The sequence below is a fragment of the Lissotriton helveticus genome, chromosome 1_1 (assembly GCF_964261635.1).
Source record: "Lissotriton helveticus chromosome 1_1, aLisHel1.1, whole genome shotgun sequence".
NCBI classification, from domain to species: domain Eukaryota; kingdom Metazoa; phylum Chordata; class Amphibia; order Caudata; family Salamandridae; genus Lissotriton; species Lissotriton helveticus.
The window spans coordinates 1,441,124,714-1,441,138,578 of record NC_136057.1 but is presented as its reverse complement, the minus strand read 5'-3'; the positions used below and the strand labels follow the sequence as shown (position 1 = coordinate 1,441,138,578).

General features: G+C 47.9%; 1 protein-coding gene across 3 annotated transcripts in view; it reads right to left on the bottom strand.

Annotated features, from left to right (window-relative positions):
• The window catches only part of CC2D1A (coiled-coil and C2 domain containing 1A), a 322,722-nt gene that overhangs the window by 22,035 nt on the left and 286,822 nt on the right, over positions 1 to 13,865 (bottom strand). The window lies entirely within an intron of this gene.

Sequence of the window (13,865 nt, the reverse complement as noted above, 5' to 3'; positions counted from 1 at the left end):
ACTGCCTTTCTAACACAAGCCACTTATAATTAAGGCTTCCAGTTTCCCGTTTTTGCTGATTTTTACAGATAAAAACAGACAGAAAACAATGTGTTTCCTGTCTGTATTTATTTCTAAAAGCGGAAAAATACAGACAATTGCGCTTTTTGTGGGAGTCTCTCTATGCTGTCTTTTGTGATTTCCAGGACAACAGCTCAACAGATAGACAGCATTGGAAGCTAAAAAACAGGTTGGGATTTCCCTAAATGCAGGCATATGTTAACATATATTTGTATTATAATGCTGATATTTACCTGTGCGTGTAGTGTTTTGCTATATTTGACTGCTTAATTTGCTAAACCGCGATAGGCAGCAAAGTATGAGTGTATGTTTATCAATTAATGTGAAAATACACCACTGTAAGACTCCATTTATTCTGTAACACTAAATAAATGTGGATAAATACTAATCAGATGGGCACAAATCAAATTTGGATAAATACGAACGGAAATGTTAAAAAAAAATACCATAACCCGGGAGCCCAAACTTATAATCTACCAAAAAAGACTAAACCCAATAAAACTGTAATGTGACTTAGTCAATTATTTCATACGGCCCTTCTGTCTCGGGTCGCAAAAAACACAGGTGAACATTCAACAGCTTTAATGTTAACTATCCATGTTGTATATAGTCAGAGATACTTCTCATGATTGGAAATTTTAACCAGCATTACATCTGTCCCAGCTACCAATACTGAACCCAGTCAGCTAAAGTACGGGACTCATAAAAAAAGAATACATTACCAAAACAAAGTTTTAGGTTAAAAACAGTTATAGAGCTATGCAAAGAATAAAAGATCACCACTTCCTATATAGGCACTTTAGATATAGAACAAAAAATCAGTGTGCTGTCACCCCCCGTACCAACGGCATTGTGTTTATATGCCATAGGAAATCTGAATCATGGTGCCTCCATTACTTTCTACTTCTACAGGTACACAAAAGTAAGCTATGAGCCTGATTACGGGTTCGGTGATCTTGGAGTGGGCCGCCACGCCAGAGCCCTGCTCCAAGACCGCTAAAGCCATAGTCTCAAAGGAGAGCCATAGAAAGGCAGCGCCGTGGGAACGCCACAGAACATTCCTGCACAGGGAGAAATGTACCATGTTGTGCATTTCTTTCTGTGCAGTAACTGCGGGTGCAAACATGCACGCCCCATGCACAGAGGCTACAGGGGGCCCTGCTCTCTTTTGTGGTTGTGTGGGCGAGCAGCTTAGGCTTGTTAAGCATTTGTTGTATATACAGAGTCAATAAATGAGACACACACTCAAGAAAAAACTCAAGCCCAATTTAGAAAAATAACAGATCTTTATATAATTTTAGACACCAAGATCATCTCAATCAGGTAAGTACTTTAGATGCTATAGATTTTTAAAGGAAAAACAGTAGAAAAACAGCTGTCGGATTTAAGGCATGAGCCTCGAATGTGGTAATGTTATCTTATGGGAGAAACATTCACTGCATAGATGTACTTACAAATTAGAGTATGCACTTACAAATTGGGGTAAAACTGAAGATGTGGTTAGTTTTAGGGAAAGAGCACAGGCACTGGGGCCTAGTTAACAGGGACCCAGTGCTCAGTCGAAAAACACCCGTACCAGTGGCAAAAAAGTGGAGGTGACCATGGCAAAAAGAGGCACTTTCATACACACCTCACCCCCCAAAATGATAGAAGATGAGACTAACCTTTCCCAAGAGAGTCTTCATTGTCTAAGTGGAAGAACCTGGAAAGGCCATCTGCATTGGCATGGTCACTCCCAGGTTTGTGTTCCCAGTAAAGTCCATACCCTGTAGGGAGATGGACCAACTCAAAAGTTTTGGATTTTCCCTCCTGATATGCATTAGCCATCTGAGAGGCCTTTGGTCACTTTGAACAAGGAAGTGAGCCCCAAACAAGTAGGGTCTCACCTTCAGTGAACAAACCACAGCAAAGGCTTCCCTCGCAATGGTACTCCAACACTGTTCCTTGGGGAGTAACCTCCTGCTAATAAAAGGGAAAGGCTGGTCCTGGCCATTATTGTTGGTAGGGGATAGGACTGCCCCTATCCCATGCTCAGAGGCATTTTTCTGCACACTTAACTGCTTTGTATAACCTGAAGCTTTTAGAATTGGTGCTGAGCACATTGCTTCCTTCAGAGTGTCAACAGGCTTTTGACAGCTCACTGTTCTGTTTTACTTCTTTGCTTGCTTCTGGGAGGTCAGCTCTGTGAGGGGTGTTCCAAAAGTACCATACTCCTTCACAAGCCTCCTGTAATACCCAGTCAAGTTAAGTAATGCCCTGACTTGAGTCTGGGTGGTTGGAGCTACCCGGACCAGAACAGTCTAGATCTTGGGCTGCAAAGGTTGAACTTGGCTTCCACCTACAAGGTGGCCCAAGTATGCTTATTTATTTATTTATTTATTAAGTTTTCTATAGCGCGAACATGACCCTTGGGTATCAGAGCGCTTAACATCACATGGCATGGGTTAAAACAACAATGTATAGAAAGTAATAAGACCTAAAAAACTTAATTAGTATTACTTTAGACCTAGTCTAGAAGTAGCTAATATAAAGAAAACAGTAAATGGCCAGTACCGATTAAAACACGAGTAAACAATGCTCTGAGGTAATTTTCTGTAAGGCCCTATCAATTCCATTCCCATGATAAGTATCTAGTAATCACTTCAGTAATAAGTCTTAGGTGGTGCTTTGTCGTACCTATGGGAGGAACTTACTCATAAGAAAGATCTTAGTTTCCTTCTTAAATGTTACAGAGTTTGTAATTTTTCTGATGTTTGCGGGAAGGGAGTTCCAAATTCTGGGAGCCACGCCTGAGAACGTCCTCTCATATGTTTTTTTCTTTTTGATGATAGGTGGTCTCAGGAGCAGATAATTGGCACTCCTGGCTGGTCTGTTTCCTCCTGAAATTTCTATTTTGTGGGCGAGATATCTAGGTGTGTTGTGATGAATCGCTTTATGGGTGATACATGCCATTTTCAGCTGTACTCTAGCTTCGTAAGGTAACCAGTTTAAGGCTTTCAGGTGAGGGGAGATATGGTCAAATTCCCTCGACCCTGTAATAAGCCTTGCTGCTGCATTGAGGCAAGCTTTTAGGGGTGCTGTGGAAATCTTTGGTAGTCCTGCTAGTGTTGTACACCCATATTCAATTCTCGAAATAACCAGTGATTGCACAGCTAGTTTTAAGTCGGTCTCCGTTAAAAAAGATTTCATTTTTCTCAAATGGAAACCTGTCCTATATGGCACTTGCTAGCATTGATAGTGAGTCTTACATGTTGCAGAGCCTCAAGGACCTTCCTAAGGTGGAACAAGTGTCCCTGCCAAGTGAAACTAACTGACTGCAGCCCAGACAGGACTTTATTTACCAGCCTTTGAAAGGTGACAAGGGAATTCTTTAAACCAAAGGGCATCACAGTAAACTGGTAATTCCCATCAGGGTGGAGAATGCGGACCTCTTTTGCTCCTGGGGTCAGTCAAATCTGCCAGTACCCCAATGTCAAATCAAAAGTACTGAGAAACTTGGCTGCTCATAACCTGTCTGAGCTCATCTGCCCATAGAATGGGGTGTGCTAAGAAAGTGTGACCGCATGAAAGAGGCCTCTGTTGTTTACACAAAACTTCAGCTTGGTTTTTACTCACTTGGAATGAGGTTTGGGGACTAGGACCACTAGGCTGGCCCGGGACCTCTCAGAGGTTCAATCATCCTAATTCCAGCATCTTGCTGACATCAGCTCTGATGCTTTCTTTGACTTGGTCAGGCTGACAGTAAATTTTGTTTTTGACTGGTAGGCTTTCCCAATTGTCAAATCATGTGTACACCAGGTTCTCTATCCAGGGGTCAGAGGAAAAGAGCTCTGCCTTAAGACTTGCCTGCAGTCAGTTTGCTATTAGGCAGTGAGGGTGTCTGACAAGACAACTCCCTCAACAGACTCATCATTAGGGTTGTGGGACAGGAGGTCAGAGAAAGGTTCACATGGATTATCCTGTGAGGGCTCCTGGAAGTACCAAGGTTCACCAAGTAGGTTACCTCCCCGTTTCTTTCTAGGCTGGAGTAGGTTCCACTCCATTTGTCCTGGCGGGTCCTAGGTGCCACAGGCTCAAACACGAATACTTTTTGACCTGCTTGGAACTTCATCAGTACAGCCTTTTGGTCAATCTATTGCTTCTGGAGCTCTTGGTCTGCCTCAAGGTTTTTATTGGCTTTCTCCATGTACTCAGCCATCCTGAAACGAAGGCCAAGCACATAGTCTACTATGTCCATTTTGGGTTCTTTGAGAGACTTCTTCCAGCCTGCCCTTACTAGATATAGTGGACCTCTCACAGTATGGCCAAACAGAAGCTCAAAGGGACTATAAAGCTCACTCCTTTCTGTGGCACCTCTGTAAGCAAAAAGCTTCTGATATTTTCAGGGAGTCCCATGATCATATCTTTCATGGTCTTGTTGAATCTCTCAACCAGACCATTGGTTTGTGGGTGATATGGGTGGTAAATGTATACGTCACCCCACAAGGCTTTTGGGCAACCAGATATGAAGTTACTACCTCTGTCTGACACCACCTCCTTAGGAAAGCCCACTCTAGTAAAGAAACGTATGAGGGTCCTGGCAACTGCAGGATCAGTGACAATCATAAGTGAAATTGATTCAGGATACCTGGTGGCACGATCCACTGCCACTAGTATGAATCAGTTTCCTGATGCTGTCTGGGGGTCTAGGGGAACAACAACATCAATCCCTACCCTCTCAAAGGGGACCCTTACCAGTGGTAGTGGAATTAAGGGGGGGCTTTGCTATCAGTTTTGCCACTGGCTTGACAGGTAACACAGGAGTTGCAAAACTCCTTTACTTCCTGGGACATACGTGGCCAGTAGAAGTGGGTGACTAACCTTCTCCAAGTTTTTTCTAGCCAAGGTGCTCAGTTAGGGGGATGTCATGTGCCAAGGCAAGTAAAAACTCCCTGTACTGCGTGGGCACTACCACTCTCTTAGTGGCACCAGGTATGGGGTCTCTGGCCTCATAGTACAGGACACCCTCCTCCCAATAGGTCATATAGGAGCCACTGACCTCTCCCTCTTCCTGGCCAGCAGCTTGCTGTCTCAGGCGGGACAGGTCCTCTGTTCCTGGCAAAGATCTTCCCTAGAGCCCCCCCCCCCGGGCTTAGAAACTCTGCTGTGTAAGGCCCAAGTTCCTGGAGCTCAGTTCCCTCAAGGACGGACAGGTCTTCTCCATGAGGAGAAGGGGCCTGAGCTTTTGTATCAGTATAAGTTGGTTTCCCAGACTTCTTGCCTTTTCTCTTGGAGGATTGGGCCATTATTGCTGTCTCCAATTCCTCTTTTGCACTCTGGGCTTTGCACTGTGCTCTTGTTTTCACACACACCCATTCAGGTGTTCGCTGCATGGGTTCTCATCTCTACCTCATCCCATGCTGAGGACTCCAGATCATTCCCTAGCAGAAATTCTACTGGAATTGCAGAGGACACAACCACCTCCTTTGGCCAGTAACCCCTCTCCACTCTAAGGTCACCATAGCCATGGGATGAACCTTAATAATGTTATCAGGACTGATTACTGGATACATTTGCCCAGTTATGTACTACTCTGGGGATATCAGTATTCCATTTACTGTGGTGACACGTATACCCGTATTCCTCAGTGCTTCTACTTCAACGCCCTTTATATGTGGCTTATGTCTGTACTTCTCCAGGTTACTGGGCCAGAGAGCCAAGGAAGTGATATCCATCCCCACCTTCAGAAACTAAAGTAGCTTCAGTATGCTCTCTGACCTGGTTAGGGCACACCAAGGATCCCACCAGGAGACTCACAACCCCTATGGGTGCTGCACTAGAAGAGTCCCCAGTTGGGTAACTATTCTACTTACAATTGAAACACCAAGCTGTTTTGGGATCCCAGTGTTTACCCTAGTACTTGCCCTTTGATTGGGAAGTGTCTCTGTGCCCACCCTCTGAACGGGTTTTGGGGGGCCTTTAGAAGACTCTGAGTTTTTCCCCTCTGTGTCCCATATCTTTCCCTTAGGTGGCCTAAGCAACCCCTTTCTTTTGGCCACTCCGTCCTTGGGCCTTCCTGGACACCCTTGTTTTGACCCTTCTTCCCCAGCTCTTGGGGAGAAACTAACCATAGATCTACAAGGCACTGATGTCGATTTTTGGCGCACAATAGTTTTAACAGATGCTCTTTCATTAGCAAATTGCAAAGCTCTTCATAGTCTTGCTCCTCGTTTCCTTTCAACCAGCCACCTATGTTTTCGACTGAGAAGTCAACAAAATCTACCCAGGATGACTATAGGTTTTGTGAGTCTCCCTGAACTTAATCCTGTACTCCTCAGTGATGATTCCAAAGCCCTTAATAGGGGTAACCTTCATGAGGTCAAAAGACTCAGCATCTGCCTCATCCAGTGTCAGGAGTCTATCCCAGCACTTTCCTGAGAACAACTCCTCATTTTATATGCCCTCTCAAAGGCAGTAAACCATTGGATAATGTCATCACCCTCAACATATTTAGGGACAATCCCTTTGGGGATTTTGAGATCAAAGGTCTTTGCTGCCATCATTGATGGATGCTAGGCCCACCTCAGCCCTTTCTCTTTCTATAGCAAGGATTTTGGCTTCCAGGGCTTCCTTCTGGCTAGTTTCTCACGGGCAACATCTTCATCCTCTAGCTGTTCTACGGATCCAGAGTTGCATGACCTACCCCCAGTAGAGGAAGGCGCTCCAGGTGCAGCTTTTGGGTAGACATGCGTAGGCACTACATCACTCTCTATAGTTCACTTAGAAATATTATCCTCATTATCACTGTCCAATTCCTGCCCTTCAGGATTGCTAGTGTCTTCAGTTATATTGGCTAAATCATACTCTGCCAAAAGCCCCTGGAGCTTGACCTTGGTAGGGTGTGAGCCAGCTTTAATGTTATAGTTTTTACAGAGGAGTCTTAACTGAGTCTTAAGCTGCAGATAAGGGGTCATGTTGAGTTTCCTAACCATCTCCCTTCGGAAGTTCAGACCTTTTTAGAAAAGTGACAAAAAATTCTAAACAGACTTTTAAGGCCTAACTAACTAGTGCATTTTTTCAATTTCTAACACTAAAGGACTGGGGGACTTAACACAAGGTCCTGACAGTTCAAATTGGAAATTTGTGAAAATAATCTAAAATATTAGCAAATTTTTTGGGACTAAAGTCAATTGTGGGTTTTTACATGTAATCACCTATTGACCAAGTGGTATCCGCAAATCCAAAGGCTTGTACCCCACCGTTGATCCACCAATGTAGGAAGCTGGCTTTTTATGTAGCGAACCAAAGTGAGGTACACTATATAGCAAGTCCAGACGACTCTTATTGGCTTAAAGGGTTTAAATTAATAATCCCAAATACTCTCTTTTGTGGTAGTGTGGGCAAGAAGTTTAGGCTTATCAGAGGCTAGTGTTAAGCATTTGTTGTACATATAGAGTCAATAAATGAGACACACTCAAGAAGAAACTCAAGGCCAATTTAGAAAAATTACAGATTTTTATATAATGTTAGACACCATGATCATCGGAATCAGGTAAGTACTTTAGACATAATGCACAGGTTACTTACCTTTGGTAATGATATATCTGTAAGAAACATTAGTAGTGACAGATTCCTTACCTTAGAATTACGCCCAGGCGTCAGACTGGATCCGGAAAGTTTTCGTCAGAGGTACCCCTGCGCGTCGGAAGGTGGCGTTGTGCGGCTCTGTGTCCGTCATTGGCATCGTGGTCGCCGAGATGGCACGCTGACGTCAGTTCTGTACACGACTTTCCGCGCCAGGAACGCAGAGCCATGCAACAAACTGACCACTGGTGCCTTGAAACTAGGGCCCTGAAATGGATGACCTTAACCCTAGAAATCAGTTCGCAGAACGGGAAGGATGGGTGGGCCGGTAAGGAATCTATCACCACTAATGTTTCTTACACATATATTGCTACCAAAGGTAAGCAACTTGTGCACCTGAAAGAAACGCGTAGTGATCGATTCCTTACCTTAGAATAGATACCCCAGCAATACCAACCCCGGTGGTGCGTCTGCGAACCAAGATCACACCAGAAAGTCCTGGAGAACAGACCGGCCAAAGAAGCCGTCTCTCCAGACTTGGCATTCCAGGCAGTAATGCTTGGTAAACGTGTGCAGCAAAGCCCACGTAGCTGCCTGACAGATGTCATGCAAGGGAACTTCCCGTCCCAAAGCAATAGTGGCTGACGTCGCCCTGGTAGAATGGACACGTAGCCCCACCGGAGGCTCCTTTTTAGCCAAAGAATAACAAGCCTTTATGCACAGAACAACCCACCGAGAGATGGCCCGCTTGTGCACAGCCCGACCTTTCTTGGCGCCCATGTAGCCAACAAAGAGCTGGTCATCCACCCAGGACTGTTGAGTGCGGTTCAGGTAGAATGAGAGCGCACATTTTGGGTCCAGACGGTGGAGCCTCTCTTCCTCTTTTGAGGGATGAAGAGGCGGAAAGAAAGTGGGCAAAGTGATGGTCTGCCCGATGTGAAAGGCAGCGACAACCTTTGGCAGAAAAGATGAACGAGTCGTTAGAACAACTTTGTCCGGATGAACAGAGAGAAAAGGAGGTTTAGAAGAAAGAGCCTGGAGCTCACTCACTCTTCTGGCAGAGGTGATGGCAACCAGGAAAGCAGTCTTTAAAGTGAGAAGACGAAGGGGACAGTTGTGAAGTGGTTCAAAGAGAGCACACATCAGATATGTCAGAACGAGGTTCAAGTCCCACTGAGGCATTATGAAAGGAACAGGAGGAAAAAGATGAGTAATGCATTTTAAGAATCTACTTACAACAGGGGACTTGAAAAGGGAAGGCTGATCTGAAAGCCGTAAAAAGGCTCAAATGGCTGAGAGATAGCCCTTGATAGTGCCCAGAGCAGAGCCCTGCTGGGCCAAAGAAAGTAGAAATAGAAGGACCTCTGAAAGAGGGGCAGAAAGGGGATCCACAGCCTTTGCTGTGCACCATGCCACAAACTTATTCCAACTGCAGGCGTATACCATCTTAGTGGAGGACCGCCTGGCCGACAAGAATACAGTACAAACTTCGGGAGGCAGGTCAAAGGACGTCAACTGCCGCCGCTCAATCTCCACGCATAGAGGTGGAGGCTTGACAGGTTCGGGTGGAGAACCTTTCCCTGGTGCTGCGACAGAAGATCCTCCCGAAGGAGGCAGTCGGATCGGGGGATCGATGGCCATGCTGAGTAGCTCGGGATACCATACACTTCGAGCTCAGTACGGAACACAAGACTAACTTGGGCTCGGTCGAGCTTGATCTTCTTCAGCACTCTGGGTAAAAGTGGTGTAGGTGGAAAAGCATATAGTAGACTGCAACTCAACTCACGATGAAAAGCGTCGCCTAGCGAGTGCTGCCTTGGAAATTCCAACGCGCAGAACTGACGACATTGCACGTTCTCTTCGGTGGCAAATAGATCTAATCAAGGCTCTCGACACTGCTGAAAGAGACCTTGCGCCAAGTCCGAGTTCAGACGCCATTCATGATCCATCATGCACCGGCGGTTGTGTCCTGGTGTTCCAGCCAAGTACAGAGGCCCAGAGCCTCCTGACATAGGGTCCACGACCCCACCCCACATGACCCCACCCTGTTTGTTGCAGTACCACATGGCGGTGGTGTTGTCTGGGAACACCTGCACCACTCTTCCTGGACAGAGGCAAGGAATGCCTTCAGTGCAAGTTGGATCGCCCAAAGCTCCAGAAGGTTGATGTGGAGCCCGTACTTCCCCAGAGACCAGAGGCCTCTGATCTCCGCCTCTCCCATGTGGCCGCCCCATCTCAGGAGGGACGCGTCCGTCATAACTGTGTGCTCCAGATGGGGAAGGGAGAGGGATCTGCCATTGACCCAATCACGATTCGTGAGCCACCACTGCAATTGTCGTGCAGGGCCCTCCGAGATCTGGACGTGATCGGACAGGTTGCCCTGATTCTGTACCCACTGGAACTTCAGGTTCCACTGCAGAGTCCGCATATGCCATCTGGCATGATCCACTAGCAGGATGCAGGAGGCCTTTGGACTATTTGCAGCACCCACCTGTCCGAGGTGATGTTGCGCCAGTGGGGGAGATAATGGCGAATCTTGCCGCCCACTGGTGTCTGATAGGCCTGAAAGCTCGGACTAGGAAGGCTTGTAAGTGGATGCTGCGAGGTTGGAGGTGGACTGACCCGCCCGCTGGCCCCCAGAACCGCCTAGGCGGTTCCAACGTCTGCGGTCACGCTGAGGTTGCTGCGCTGGCCTGTGGCTCTGAAATAAATGTGTTGGGGCACCCCTTTCGTGGCCACGATAGGAGCGAAGAGCAGAAGGCGGACGAGGGCGAGTGGCCGACATGCCCAAGGATTTGGCCGTAGCCTGTGAGTCCTTAAAGTGCTCCAACGCATTATCTGCCTTATTGCCGAAAAGGCGAATGCCATCAAAGTGTTCTGGACATCCCCTGAGAAGCCAGTAGTCCTCAGCGAGGCATGGCACCAAAGCGCCACCGTCATGGAAATCCCCCTGCCCTGCGAGTCGGTGGTATCAAGCCTACAACGAATGGTTAACTTAGCTACGTCTCTCCCAGCTGCTATAGCTTGGGAGAGACCTGTCCGGGCCTCCTCCGGACAGTTGGGCAGCACCTGCGCAACCGTGTCCCACACAGAGTTGGAATAAGCGAAAACAGCTTCTTGCCAAGCTGCTCCATCTTCTTGGATTCCCTATCTGGAGGCACGGAAGGGAACGCGCTCTGTGAAGCAGAGGCTTGGACAACCAAGCTCTCAGGAGTGGGGTGTTGGGAGAGAAAGAGGGGGTCGCCCAGGGCCGGGATGAAGCCGCCGGCGATGGAAGGGCAGGACCCACAGTCAGGCCTGTGGGGCCCGCAGGTGCACCGGCGGGGCCAGATGACCCAAAGAGTCTGGCCATGGCAGCCAGAAAATCTTGCACCTGAGCAGGTGACGCCGACGGACCCGGAAAGGGCTGGTAGGCCGGTGGCGACGTCGCAGGCTCCGCCGGCGCTGTGGGGGTAGCACCACCCACACCCTCAGCCACGACGGGTGAGGGGGAAGTCAAAGAGCGACACCGCTTCTTCGACTTCTTCTTGGAATGCTTACCTGACCCCGAGAGCGAAGACTTAGATCCAGACAAAAGATGGTGATGGCTCCGCGACCGGTCCCTCGACCTCGCACAAGAGCGTCGCAGAGCCGACTGCCGGACTTCCAGCAACATTCGGGACCGCTCCCACAAAGTCTTCGCGCCATGGCCCGGCCGTCGGGGCACGACTTGGAGTCATGGTCGCGCCCCAGGCAGTAGAGATACACGCGGTGCGGGTCCGTCACCAACATCATGCGGTGACAGTCCTCGCAGTTCTTGAATCCGGGCATCCCTACGGCACCAGGAGTCGACCGACTCAAAAGAATTGAGACAAAAGGCCTTGAAAAAACTCTGTGCAAAAAGTGACTGGGGGTACTTGCTCTTCCCGGATCTGCGCTTGCTGGCGTGGAAAAAGAAAGAACTGACGTCACCGCGCAAGGGCGGCGTCTAAGTAGCTGCCGCAACGTCATCTCGGCGACCACGACCGCCAACGACGGACGCGGAGCCACACAACGCCACCTTCCGACACACAGGGGCACTGCTGCAGAACTTTTTTGGGATCCAGTCTGATGCCTGGGGGTAATTCTAAGGTAAGAAATCTATCACTACGTTTTTCTTTCAGATAGATTTTTACAGGAAAAACAGTAGTCAGATTTGAAGCATGAGCCTCGATCTTGGTAATATTATCCTTTGGGAGAAACATATAGGTGCACTTACAAACAGTTCTCAGGGTTACTTTTCTGAACTTAGGTGCTTAGGGGCCAAGGTCCAAAGAACCACAAGCAGTTCGGATTTACCTGCCCTGGAGTGTCCGGGTGCAGAGGTCCTGGCCGTGATGGTAGCCTCAAACACTACACGTTAAAGACAATGTATATACCTGTAACAAGAAAAAGGCCGCAAATGGGGACAAGTCTGGCAGAACCTAAAGGGGGCTCGGCTCTTAAGGGTCTCTGGAGTAAGGGGGCACCGTTGGTTAGCTTCCACTCAAGCTGTGGGGCTCGGGTGCAGAGGTGTTTTGTCTGGCGGGTTGCTTGCATTGGGAGGCGCTCACTTCTCAGTGTCAACCTGGTGATGGGGGCAAACAGGACAGCAGGGTCACTCTCAGTGTTGGCCTCGGAGATGCTGACCTCCCTCATTGGTAGATCGGTTTTGGCAGGGTTGGTGTCCAGACCGGACACTAAACAAGGCTTGGTTGCTGCAAGGGCTCAGGTACCTTGGGTATTGGTGCTGGGGGGCTGCTGGAGGGTCTAGCAGCTCAGTACGCAGTGGGGAGCTGGGTCTGACCTCTGGGAGCCACAAAGTCTTTCTTCTGGCGCGCTGTTCCCTCATTGGGCCCGGGATCGACAGAAAACTGTACCAGGCAGATGCAGTTGGTGCCTGCAGGGAAGTGGCTCCTTCACTTCAAAGGAAATGCGGACTGTTGACGAAGTGCTGGCAGCCCTCCAAGGCTTAAGGAGGATGCACAGCTGACAGACGAGTCTGGTCTTTGCAATTGTCGGGACAGCAGCAGCAGGCAGGGTTTGGCACCGAATCCAGAGCTGGTCCAAAGTTCTAGCGCTTTTTGGCACTTCTTTGTCCTTTTGTTCCCAGTTGACAAATCTAAGTTCCTGGTGTTAGGGGGCCCTCTAAATACTGAATTTAGGGTTTTAAGGGAAGTGTAAAGTAGTACACTCCCAATAGGCTACCTACCTCTGGAGTGACTACACCCTCTATATACTCACTTCATGGGGAGAGTGAGAATAAACCTGACCCAGAGTTCCTAATTCCACTAAAAACAAGATAGTGGAACCCTTCCTACGTTGTTCACTTCAGGTAGCCCACCATAGGGGTGTCACTAGCCTGTGAGGGAACACCCATTCTTACCAGCTAATCCTCCCACATGTCCTGGTGCCAAATGGGCCTCAGGGCAGGAGGTGACATCTCCCAGGTCTGGGCTTTGAAGCCTCTGGCCTTGATGTGCTAAAAGACTAGCCATCCTGCTCAATGTGTGAACACCTTCCTCTAGAGCAGGCATTGTTTCTGGCCTCTGAGAGCACAGGCTCTCACCTGCAGGAGGTCAGAAACTCATCTGTGGTGGCAGGCTGGATGATACCAGTCAGCCAGCTCACTAGATACTGGATGTTTTCAGGGGGCACCTCTAAGGCGCCCTCTGGGTGCATGCTATAATAAATCTAGTACTGGCAACAGTACAGTTTATTAAGACAAGATGTTTGAACCAATCATCTTGGTTTTAAATTGCGGGACACAGATGCTCACTGACAGTAGGCTTTCATGATGCTCTTTTATTTATTCCATAGGTTAAACAGCAACATTGATAGGACACTGCCCTGCAGAACAATTTCACGTTCACATAAAGGGATATTGTAAAGCCTTCTTCTATAGAGGGTAAACCCTTATTATTTTGTGTTAAGCTTCTGTCTGGTTTTATGAAAACTACTTCTCTCATTCAAATGTTACCTCAAAGGTGGAGTCAATACAAATGTGGATGTCATTCCTTATTCTGATTTTAATTTTGTGAAGGTCCTGAAAGGTCTGCTGTCAGAATGGACTTCTATCCACAATCTATTTACCTATCTGTTTCTAAATAACATTCAGCATTCCGGGAAGTGGGCTCACATGTTGAATGTCCTTTCTTCAGCGTGCAATTCCGATTCTTAGGCAATTCTGACATGGTCAAAAAGGAAGAGGCCCTAGAAACAAAGAGTAGGTAGGGGCTGAGACA